This window comes from Platalea leucorodia (assembly GCF_965183815.1).
Source record: "Platalea leucorodia genome assembly, chromosome: W".
NCBI lineage: Eukaryota > Metazoa > Chordata > Aves > Pelecaniformes > Threskiornithidae > Platalea > Platalea leucorodia.
Window position 1 is genome coordinate 11811907 of NC_138859.1, and position 12001 is coordinate 11823907.

The window sequence follows — 12001 nt, forward strand, 5'->3', positions numbered from 1 at the left end:
ATTTAAAAGATGTAAAAGGTCAAATGTATCATTTTAGGAAATACAAGGTTAAGGGGAGAACAAGAGAAGGTGATTTAGCTGCATGCACCTTAGGTTATGATTTTCATAGATTATTCTTCCATTAACTCACAGAACAGATGAGAAAGAACAATACCTGTTTGTTTTCCCCTTACACCTGGCGCTCTCTACTGCATAGATTCTGCAGGCTATAATCCACCTTCAAGTAAAGGAACATGGCATGCTTCTGGTGGGACCAGAATTTGGGAGACCTCTGTGGTGATGGGGAGCAAAGTTAAGAGATTTCTCACTGGGAATGAGTCAACTGTGAAAAGGTTGGTTTGAATCATTATCAGAGAACAATGCCAATGTCATATTTCAAGTGGAGAACAGCAGCTAATCTATCATCAGGGAATTATAGCAGTTGCAAAAACAGGGAGCCACCAAGTGCGACTGGAGTGCTTCTTATAAGTAGGGAACCAGAAAATTATTCTCTTACATATTCCACTTTTCAGTGTGAAACAGGAGGCTGAAAACCCATCTGTAGATATATTTCCTTTGAATTAGCTCAAAATTTGAGCTGCTTTTCAGTGAGTCTCACACAACATGCTTTCTGAGGCAGGTTTTGTCTGTGTTCTTTTCTTTTTAGGTATTAAGATTCAAAATCATCCATGCAGTTCATGTTTGCTCTATTTTGGGGAAAAAAATCATAGCAAATAATATATGTGGATAAATTAGGCCATTAGAAAAAAAAAGGTTGTTCCCTTTTCAGATATGCCTTGTGATAGGGACAGTCTGGTTAGCTGATTTACATTCCTATTTGTAGCAAAATGACTTAAAAATTTTTCCTCTGACTTTGAGTTTGCTGGCATGTTTTATAGCCATCTGGCTGGATCTCTGCTGAGATACTGATTGCTGAAGATGGAGACTGCTGTATTGCCTCAGCATTTTCTGTTATGGTTTAGGCTGTTGGGGGATCATCTAGCTTCTAGCAAATTTGTGAGGCCAGACCTAGTCTTCAGTGGCATCTTGAATCCATTCCCACTAGTGATGGAGCTCTGATCTTTATAACATGATGGCTGTTCACAGGACAATGCTGATCACAGAGCCTGCGTTGATGTGTTTGAGATGCATTGTGTGCTTACAGCTGGGTGGGAACAAGCTGTCAGAGCACATTAGGCATGATAATCAGCAGGACATAGTATAGACACTTTCAAAAGACCATACCCCAAAGCATGTGACCCTTCTGTTTCACTAGCATCCTTCAATCCAACCAGCTAAGCAAAAAGTAAAATAAAAAAATCACATACAAATGCAATTAAAACAGGCAAAATAAAATTAATTTTAAAAAATCTACACACAAACTAGAAAGTAAACAGAGTTTTACCCACAAAAGAAAAGAGTATGAGTTCTGCAACATTTCAATATTGCTATTGATTTTACCTGACAGGCTTTCAGGTACTCTGTTAATGGATGTCTACAGAAAATCCCAAGACAAAGAATTGTAGATGTATCTCTCAGTGAAGGAATTGCTTTGTCCTGAACTCTTGCATTGTTTCTCCACATCACAAAACTCCAGAATGTGAAATCACCAATCCTGTAGATAGCTGTAGTGCAATAAAGTGGGCACAGCTTCTCTTAGGAGCATTGCCTTGAACTAGAAATGTTTCAACATAAAGTGTACTAAGGCCTTGTGATGAAAGCTCTTTCCTTTTCCTTCAAAAAATCCAGAGACTCCTTTACATAACAAATGCTTCAGTTTCACTCTAGTAAAGCAATCTGCTATGTATTGGCTTCTATTTTTCTATTTTTCTATTACAATAACCAAAACAGCTGCATGAGGAAAAAGAAAGAATTGTTCTGGCTTTGTGATGTTCAAAACAGATACAAAAAAAATGCTATGAAAATCATCCCTCAATGGCTGATAAAAATAGAACTGCAATTTATCCTCCCAAATGCTACCTTTATCTTAAGGCTCTGAAGGAGCATTTTCAGTAATAATGGCTGATTTAGATGGATGTTGGGTTGGACCATTGCCCATGACATTAATGGTTTAAGGCTCCCTGAATTTTGATTGATTACTATAATCTGCAGAGACTATTTCAGGACATCAATTTATTATTATTAAGCCTATAAAATGGTGTCAGGGTCAAAGCAAGCTGATGATTTGTGTTGTGATGCAAACATTACACAGGAGAAGATGAAATCTTTTAATGAACGTGAAATTCACAAGAGAACAGTGTTTCATCTTCTTTGAAGAATCTATGGCCAACCAATAAAGATTACAGCAGCAGGGAGGGTGTATTTAGGCTAAGGTTGCGCTGCAAAAAATAACCTTCAACACCATGCTGAGTCCATTGAGTGTTATTCCACCTAGTGACTGAGATCTTTCAAGGTGTTTCACTAAGTTAAACCATACTTACCTCCCCTTCCTCATTCTCTATCAATATAATTTGATCTGATATTATTCATTTTATGAAACACTGTGGACCTAAATCTATCTAATAGCACACAGAATTTAAAAAAATGTTTTTCTTGGTGATTTTTTCCCTGTAGGACTCCTAGCTAAAGAAGGGGGAGACTGAACTATGCTCTAACTCCATTAGAACATAATGGGAGAGGCCATAACTGAATTTGGAAATCACTGGTTTTTTCCTAACGTGTGCTCACAAGCAGAATCAGAGCAATTGGTTTCTTGTACAAAGGAGAAACACGATTGTGCTACAAAGTAATTCACAGCATTACATGGAAGAGATGCAAAAATACCCTTGTTTGCTTTTCCCCTCGTGACTGGATGAAAAAATGTTGTCAGATCCAGGACTAACCTTCGGCTGGGGCTGCACGGCTAGAAGGCGCGTCCCCTGGGTGGTGGATAGGGGATCCCTCTCTGGAGGGTGCACCGGATAAAATTGAAGAAGGTGCCATGAACCAATGCAGCCTAAGGGAAGGCCACCCTGACAGAAAAACCACTGGCCCTCCAAGTCATGGGGGTTGGGCAGGAGGCCAACTACCTCCTCCCGGAAAAAAAAATAAAAAGTTGCAGAAACGACGAGCATCAGAAATGGCGGGGATGGAGAAAATCAGTAACGAAGTGAGGAGGAGGAGATGGAGCTGGATCGGTCGTGTCCTGAGGGGGAAACCGATGGAAGACTGCGCTGTGGCCCTTGACTCCAGAGCACGCAGCCGCAGACCGATCGAAGTGGAAGAACGATGTTCGCGCCTTGTGTGCCTCCTGGCACCGAGAGAATTCAGATCAGATCAGATCCAGGACTAGTAGTACAGCCAAGAACAATGGGAGAAAGACATACTCTCAAAAATGAAGTGTCACATGGATGTTTTGCCTTAGCCCAGCCTGTATGCTGATGGGTTAAGAGGTTATTTATGCAACTGAATACCTTCAGGCAAAAGTTTATTTTCTGCAGTTGACAGGACATCTACTGAAGCACCGAGAAATGCACAAAAATCTGACAATTCATTGATGTTATTATTGAACACAGTCCACTGTGATCAACAAGATGCAAAACCAGAAAGAAAAAACCATCTTGGTCCCTGTAAACTTAGAAAAGTAATTTAAAAAGTAGAAAGAACTAAAGAAGCATGATATAGGAAAAATAAGTAAAGTACTCATACTTTCCAATGGCTGTACTGTTCCACAATAGATTGTGCTTTTATGTAAATATTTGTAACTGCTATGTTTGATTTCATTAGACAGTGTTCACTGGCGTTGAGGCAGGCTAGTGGAGAGTAGGAGAGGAGAGAAACAGGCAGGGCAAGGAACACAAAGGCTGCTACAACAGGATATTGGTGTGATCAAAAGCCAGTGCCCGCACAGCATGTAAGCAATCTCCTAGAATATAAGCAGTGCCAGCACACAGGGGTTAGTAAATGATGATGTCAGGAGGCTGCAAAGACTTCTCCTGTTCCTGGAAACTGGGCTGCTAAGCAAGAAGCCCTGGAAGATTAAACCGTGTTTGATACTGAGGGTCGCAGAGGTGGAGTGGAGAAAGGAAAGGAAGGGAACTCATGTCTGGGTAGGACTTAGAGGAACCTTTTGCACTGGTTCCCTCAGTTCAGAAGTCACAAGAAATGGGAACCTGTCAAAAATGGCCATAAGTACTCTCAACCCCTGATCACCCAAAAAATATTATACAGAACTGATGTATTCTGAGAAAAAATACACTGATGAATATGTAAACTTCTGAGAGGCTATTTGAAATGATAAAATTCTTCCAGAGCAAAATGTTTCCCAGCTCTTGATTAGTTTAATATCTGTTGCATCATCTGTAAGAGTCTATTTAGAGGGTGTCTTTCATGCCCTGAAAGCACTCAAAATTAACTGCTCTACCAAAAGCAATGAAGACTTTCTTTGGGCCAAATCCTATATACATGGTGCTGAATTCTTTCAATTTTCTGTAATATCACTGGAGTCAGGCTGGAGCCAGGCTGGAGCCCCTGGAAGGATAATACTCAGGAGTATCTGAAGATTACAAGCAGTATGTCTGTAGGAGTTCAGTCCTGCATCTTTGGCCACATATGGGAGTCCTGCCCATAAAATCTTCTGTAGAGTGGAGAAGTAACACTACTGGAACTCTCTTTAGTGAGAATGTTCCCAGAAAATGCTGTCAGCCCTATGACCACTGCTGAAAATGTTTGGACAGGATTTGCTAGCAGTCTGGGGTTGGAGAGCTGAGAGAACAGCTCTGATTCCTTTCACAGAGAGTCTGAGCAAGACTTTGAGAAGCTTCCTCAGTGACAACAAACAATGTGTCCACATTCTTCTTCAGAACAAGCAAGCTTCACACCCCATGTAGATGATAATGCAAAATACTTCTGTAATTAGAGATAATGAGAAGGAATAAACACTGGATCAAAACTAACGAGTGGATAGTATAAGCAGTTGGTGTTTTTGCCCTTTTCTCACTTTCTTCATGATTTCCAAATCTCTCTTGATGTTTCTCTATGTGCCCAAGCTCTGTAGTACTCTTTGGTGGACTTTTGAGGCAATGGGAGGAAAGGAACAAGGGCCTTTGTGTGTATTGGCTGAAGGACAACTGAGGAGTTGTTCATTTAAAGCCGAGTCCTGTGTCAGTCAATCTTTCTAAAACTGGGATGTCAATTCTGGGGCAATGCTGTGGGCTGGTCAGTTGGATGCAACAATGGCTCAGGGACTCAGGACACAGGCATGCATCAACACACTAGGAAACACTTGGAGTCAGTTGAGAGCTGGACATAATCAGCTCACAGGAAGGATACAGTCACCAGCCAGCCACGTGGACAACCCTAATTTAAAAGTTACTTGTAGACCAAGATAAAGCTGCTAAGTAGGGAGGAGCTGATCCAAGGTCCTGAGTCTGGGGCTGTGCAGACTTTTGCCTGGCTCTTTTATAAGTTGTTTTCAGCAGGAAAAAGGAAAGAGGCAGAAAATGGGAGGCAAGCGTGAAAAAAACCAGTAAATAATCCAGTGAAATTACAGTGTAAAAAGATAAATAAATTGATAAAACAGTTTTTCTGTGAGGACATTTGAAAAGAATTATTTCTGCTTATTCAAATGGTACAGCGTGAGAACTATAGAAATCTTTCCAAACGCTAAGCTTGATTTTTGTCCTGGTTTTCAAAGGCAATGAAGACTATGTTGTTGATCTACTGTCTCTCCAATATCTTTTTAATAGGTTGGTCGATTTCTACCATATTTAGAAGGGCAGATAGATAGTCTTGAGCTGATTTTGTGTTTTTTTTTTTCAGGAGATACCCTTGTTATACTGGGAGCGGTCTTCAGTCTTTCTTTAAACCAGAAAAAAATATATATACATATAAGTGTGTGTGATTTCCTAGTTATATATGTATAGAGTTATATATAAAAACTATATAACTTTAACCTATCTATGCAACTGTAACCTACATTTATAATTAGAACTATATAACTCTACAACTACATATATAAATACATATACACACATGCTTGCTTATTTTTTTATAAACTCAAATATTAGCCTGATAAATGCTCTGACCTGATAAATGCTAAAACATTTCCAGAGGCAACAGGTAGCTACAGGACTGACTGGAACTTTCTAGAAGCTTGTTTCTTTCTTTTCTCTGCTCTTGGGTAATTTGCTGAGACTGTGCAGACCTTATTGGTGTTTAACACTTGCTGCCTTCCTTCTTAAAATGTTCAGGGGCCATGATGATTTCTGCATCTGAACAAGCAAAACATTATCTAATTAAATCACCCCACTTCACTGTTAGTTCACCCCTCTGTGTTACAGTCAGAAGAAGGGATCTGCTTATGGCCGTAGATGAACTCAGTAGCAGAGCATTGAACAGATGCCAGATCTTTTGAGTCACAGCTCAACTAAATAGCTATTTTGGCAATTTAGCTCAATGTAAAAACTGTTCAGCATTGCTGATAAGATTCTTGAAGAATGTTTGGAAGCAAAAGGTAATATTTGCAAAATTTAAGTGCATTTCCAAGGTTACATTCCCAACCATATGAGCAGGAAAGGCAAAGCAAGAAGACTGCGGTTATCTCTTTAAGGAGATTAATGGCCCCACATCTGTATTCTTCCTAGTGTCTGATAGCTATGATATCCAAGCGGGGCATACCCGGGGCATCCCCGGTGCCATCTCCCAGCAGTACCACCCCACACTGTACCACAGCATCCTGGAGGCACCGTGGTGTGGAGGAGTTACAACTGAGCTCCTCTAGGTGACAGAGACAGCTCTAAAAGCAGCTTTTGAAATGCAGGGATGAGCAGGACTGTCTCTGTAAGTGGATGATTCCCTCCTCAAAAGACCCAAAGGATTTCCAGTAAACAAGCCACATGGCTTCCAAAAGAGGAGTCAACCAACAATATCTTCAGAGTTACCATACCTTACTCTGCTGTATGCCTTCTTTACCATTTCAGTGTATTAATTTCAGGTCATGGAAGAAAGCCAGAGCTTAGGCTTGAGAATCTTCTAAGAAAGGGACCTGTCCCTGGGTCCCAAAACTGTGCATAAGGCACGACTGCAGGGTGACCTAGTGGGCCAAGAGCAGCCTCACTCTGGGGCACAGGACACCCATTCCCCACAGGACTGGCTCTGAGCTGTGCGTGGCAAAGAAGTCCACGTTCCCCTAAAACAGAGCAGAGACATCAGTGTCCAAATCTGGAGGTAAGCATTGCCTCTGTGCATTAAGCAAGACTAAGAGGGAAGTGAGCTCCTAAGGGTGGACATCAGCTTTCCTCCCTGCGGTGCCTGGACCTCCGCACCCTCCTCTTAAGGCAGCTGGAAGGCAGGTGACCTGGAAAGAACTGCTGGTCTAGGAACCACAGAAGTGTTTAACAGGAAGACAGGAACAGAGCAAGGAGTGGGGAGTCTGGGAAGCAGAGGAGCTATCATCAGTCACCCACCCTCATCTCTCATATGTGAAGAATCTTTGGTACCAGACCCAAAATATTCTGATAAGCAAATTAAAAATCCTGTTGCTGTTGATGATGGGACCTACATAGTGAAGGAGCTGTCCTATGTGGACTATAGGAACAAAGGAAACACATCTGGAACAGAGCTGTGATAATGGAGGGAGGACTAACATGAGCTATGCAGGCTGCAAGGCTATGTGGAGAGCCCCAAGCACACAAGGTACAGGCAGGTCCAATAGGCCTGGGGCAGATGACCATGGTGATCAGACCAAGAGCAGAGCTTTTTCCTCCCTCTCTCAGAAGAAGCAAACTGCTCTGGGTGCCCTGGCTTACAGGCAAAAAGTCTGTCAGACTTGCTGTGATCTCACTTTACTGAAAAGTTAGATGGGGCAGAAAGCAAAGCTTTCCTAAACAGTTCAAAGAGGAGCTGAATTTTAATGCTGCACCTTTTTTCTGACCAGGCTTGCCCTAACTGTTTCCTAAAGCTGATGTCGGTAAAGATTAACGTTGCTCATTTTACCCTAACAATACTATGGCATCATGAAACGGGATATCTGTCTCAAAACAAAGAACCCCAAAGTGAATGATAGTCTGCTTCGCTAACGGTCTGTAAAGGACTGCTTAGTGTTGCCAAAGTTAAGTGAACTTAGGGGAAAGGTAATTCCGGCAGGAGGAGATCACGACCACCGACTCAAGGACCACCCACTCAAGAAACCCACCGACCCAAAAGATTAAGGAAGTAAAGGTCTCGAGAATCATAGTGAGCATGCGTAGTAATTTACATGGCAGGCGAAGAATTTTAACCAATCATTTAACAAAGTGACAATGAATATGTATTAGACGATTGTATAAATAACTGTTAGTTTACATCAATGGTGTCCTGTTTTGTACCATGCACCCGTATCTGCACATTTACGTAATAAAGGAAAATACCTCGACTCTGTGTGTGAATTGGGCGACGCACACTGGGTAATGGACCCAAGTTTTGGGGACAACAGAGCCAGAAAGGTAGGGTTCTCCCAGAACAGCAATTCTTTTTCCATGCAGTATCTAAAGATAAATTAGACAGTGAGTAAGGCAGTTCCTGCTTTCCTTTGCTGGAGTGGAAAGACATCATCACTTAACAGCTTTCTGCAGTTCAGATCAAACTTGCCAAAACAGCTCTACAGATAAAGGTATATACTTGGTCTAAACTCAGACTTTTCCAAGTAAAGTTCAAAGAGAATGTACTGTCTCTATTCATGCCAAAATGAGGTACAGGCTTTTTAATTGCACATGTAAACAATTAACAAGGTTTCTAATAAAGGTTCAGTGTGACTTATGTGGTTGTTTCAGAGTCACATCTGAATTATTTCTTTGTGTAATGTAATCTGCGTCAAGTGCCCTTGGGCAGGAAGCCATTGTAAGCAAGTTGACCAGTTTACCTTGTTCCTTTATCAAAATGCCTTACCTAAGTAACCAGTTCTGCATTTACCTGCGAGATCTGTGAAGAAATATAAAATGGGCTACAAGAATAAACAGACTTGCTAATCATCCAGGTGGTATGAATAATTCACAGTTAATAACTTATCCAATTAAGTCAGCCTATTTGTCTGCTTCCAGAATATCCATAAGCAGACTACAACCCCCCTCATTTACTCTTTATTTGCATTTTCCCAATAAGTATGTGTCCTGGTTTCAGCTGGGATAGAGTTCATTTTCTTCTTAGTAGCTGGTATAGTGCTGTGTTTTGGATTTAGGATGAGAATAATGTTGATAACACACTGATGTTTTGGTTCTTGCTAAGTAGGGCTTACACTGGTCAAGGACGTCAAGCTTCCCATGCTCTGCCAGGTGCACAAGAAGCTGGGAGGGGGCACAGCCAGGACAGCTGACCCAGACTGGCCAAAGGGCTATTCCGTACCATATGACGTCATGCTCAGTATATAAACTGGGGGAAGAAGAAGGAAGGGGGGGGATGTTTGGTGTGATGGCATTTGTCTTCCCAAGTAACCATTATGTGTGATGGAGCCCTGCTTTGTAGGAATAAATGAGATGATTGTGTTTTACTTTGACGAGATGCAGCTGTGCCCTTGAGGCTTGTTACAGGTTCGCAGGAATGCAGCTGTGGCCTTGAGGCTTGTTACAAACAAGTTTGTGAAACTTAGAGGCAGAAAAATAAGGATGAGATTGGATACATCCCTGAAAGAGGAATTTGCGTGCACCAGCTTGAAGAACCAATAAGTAACGCTGAAGAGACGCGTGGACGAAAGACAGTAGCCAATGAAATGGGTTTTGCTTGCTCGTGAACACTAGATCATATTATAAAAGGGATAGATTGTAAAAATAAAGGGTCTTCGCTTGTCTTCGCCTGAACTCATATGCGGAGTCCGTGTCTCATTCCCTTCAAATGGTGACCCCGACGTGATCCGGAGGAGGCAGCGCTGCAAGTAGCGTCTGGAGGGAACCCCAGCTGAATGACTCAAGCTGACGGCAGGACCGTGGTTTTAATCCCGGGACATCACCTTAAGAAACAGGTGAGCAGCTGGGCAGTAATCATGGGAGCTAACATATCAGCTGAAGAAGAAGCTATAGTTAAACTTTTAATGCAGCTATTAGCGAAACGAGGAGTGAAGTATGATGCATATAAAATAAAATTATTACTGAAGTTCTTGCAAAAGCAAGGGGCTCCCTCTACAGTCTCTGCGGTATTTGATGTGAAAACTTGGGAACAGGCAGGGGAGACGATTTGGGAGGCGGCGTCCAGAGGGGACACCACCACCACCGAAGTCATGACCACTTGGCGATTAGTGACTGAGACCTTGCACTCATGGCAAGCTGCAAAAAAAAAAAAAAAAAGGAAAAAGAAAAAAAAGAAAAATGAAAAAGAAAAAAAAGAAAAAAGGAAAAAAGAAAAAAGAAAAAAAAGAAAAAAGAAAAAGAAAAAAAAGAAAAAAGAAAAAAGAAAAAAAGAAAAAAAGAAAAAAAAAGAGAAAAAAAAAAAGGTACAAAACGCAGTTGCTCAAGCAGCGCAGATAGGGAATGATGAACTGAGTGAAAGCAAGCTCCAAGACAAGGAAGCTCTTATAGACTTGGGGGAAAATGAAAAGAATGAGAACTTGGGTGAAACAAACAAGGGAACAGGACTCAGACCGCCTCCCCCAAGTTCCATTCCAATGAAATCCACTCCGTCCTGTCCCCCCGTCCGATGCAGCCGCCCACGCCGCAGGCTGTACCACAGCCTGAGCGAGCCTTCGACCCCCGGGATCGGTGGGAGCAGCTCCGTAGGGAAGCGTTGAAAGATGGAGAAACCGCGGGGTTCGCATTTCCGGTGCAGGTACAAGATAATAGAAGCCACCCCCCCCCGCGCCGCCGCTACCCTCCGCGCCGTTTTCTTCTTCACCTGCTCCTATGGCTTCAACACCTCTGCTAGACCTTCCGATCCCTGCAATCAGTACCCCTCCACTTCCCCGCCCGCCCCCGGCCCCTGCTGTGTTGGCACTCTTACTGCCTTTCTCTACTGCTCCTGATACCGATACTCCACAAACCCATAATCAACTGCCGCCCGAAGAATGGGGGGCGTCAGCCGCTGCTACAAGGTGGCAAAAGATTAGACACCAAGCATTGCAAGCGGGAGATACAGCTTTTTGTTCAGCGATAGCATGTCCCATCATACGCAGCAACGCAAATGTCCCCGATGAGCATGAACCTTTTGGCTGTAATGTTTTAAAAGATCTACGACAAACAGTTGCCGCGCATGGACTGGGTTCTCCTTTTACACAATTCCTGCTACGGGGAATAGTTACAAATGAAATAGTACCATTTGATATATGCATGCTTACTAATCTTATATTGACCCCAACGCAAAAGGTGATCTTTGAAAGCACCTGGTGTACCGCCTGCCAAAACGCTACAATTGTTAATATGCAGCTACAACAAGGCGACCCTTTACAAGGGGCAGGACTCCCACAACTTATGGGGGATCCGCCGTTAAATCACCCAACGTTACAGGCACGATTACGACCAGAGATATTAGCACAAGGCAGAGACCTTGCTTTACAGGCATTACTAAGAGTGCCGGATGCCGGAAGAACGACAAAATCATTTACATTAATAAAGCAAGGGAGAGGAGAGGGATATATCTCATTCTTAGATCATCTTAAAGAGGCTTTGGAAAAGCAAGTCGAAAATGCAGAAGCAAGAGAGGTCCTACTCTTAAAATTAGCCTTTGAAAATGCGAATATGGACTGTAAAAAAAGTGCTTTTGCCTCTAAAAAAATCCCTCCTTAATGGATATGATAGAAGCTACCCAAAAGGTGGGGTCAATGTCACATAATATGGAAACATTAGCTACAGCTTTTGCCACCGCAATGAAAGTACAGCAATCATGTTTCTCCTGTGGTAAAACTGGACATTTTAAAAGAGATTGCCCACAACTAAGAAAAAGAGATACGACGAGCTCTAAACAGATATGGACTTGAAATAGCCCCTGAAAAAGTGCAAAAAACTCAGCCTTGGAAATATCTGGGCTGGAAAATCTTGCAACAAACAATTGAACCTGCAAAAACAAAAAGGGGGAATGCCAGGAGCCACTCCAGCAGACAGACTATGTAAAGCCGTGTATGTGT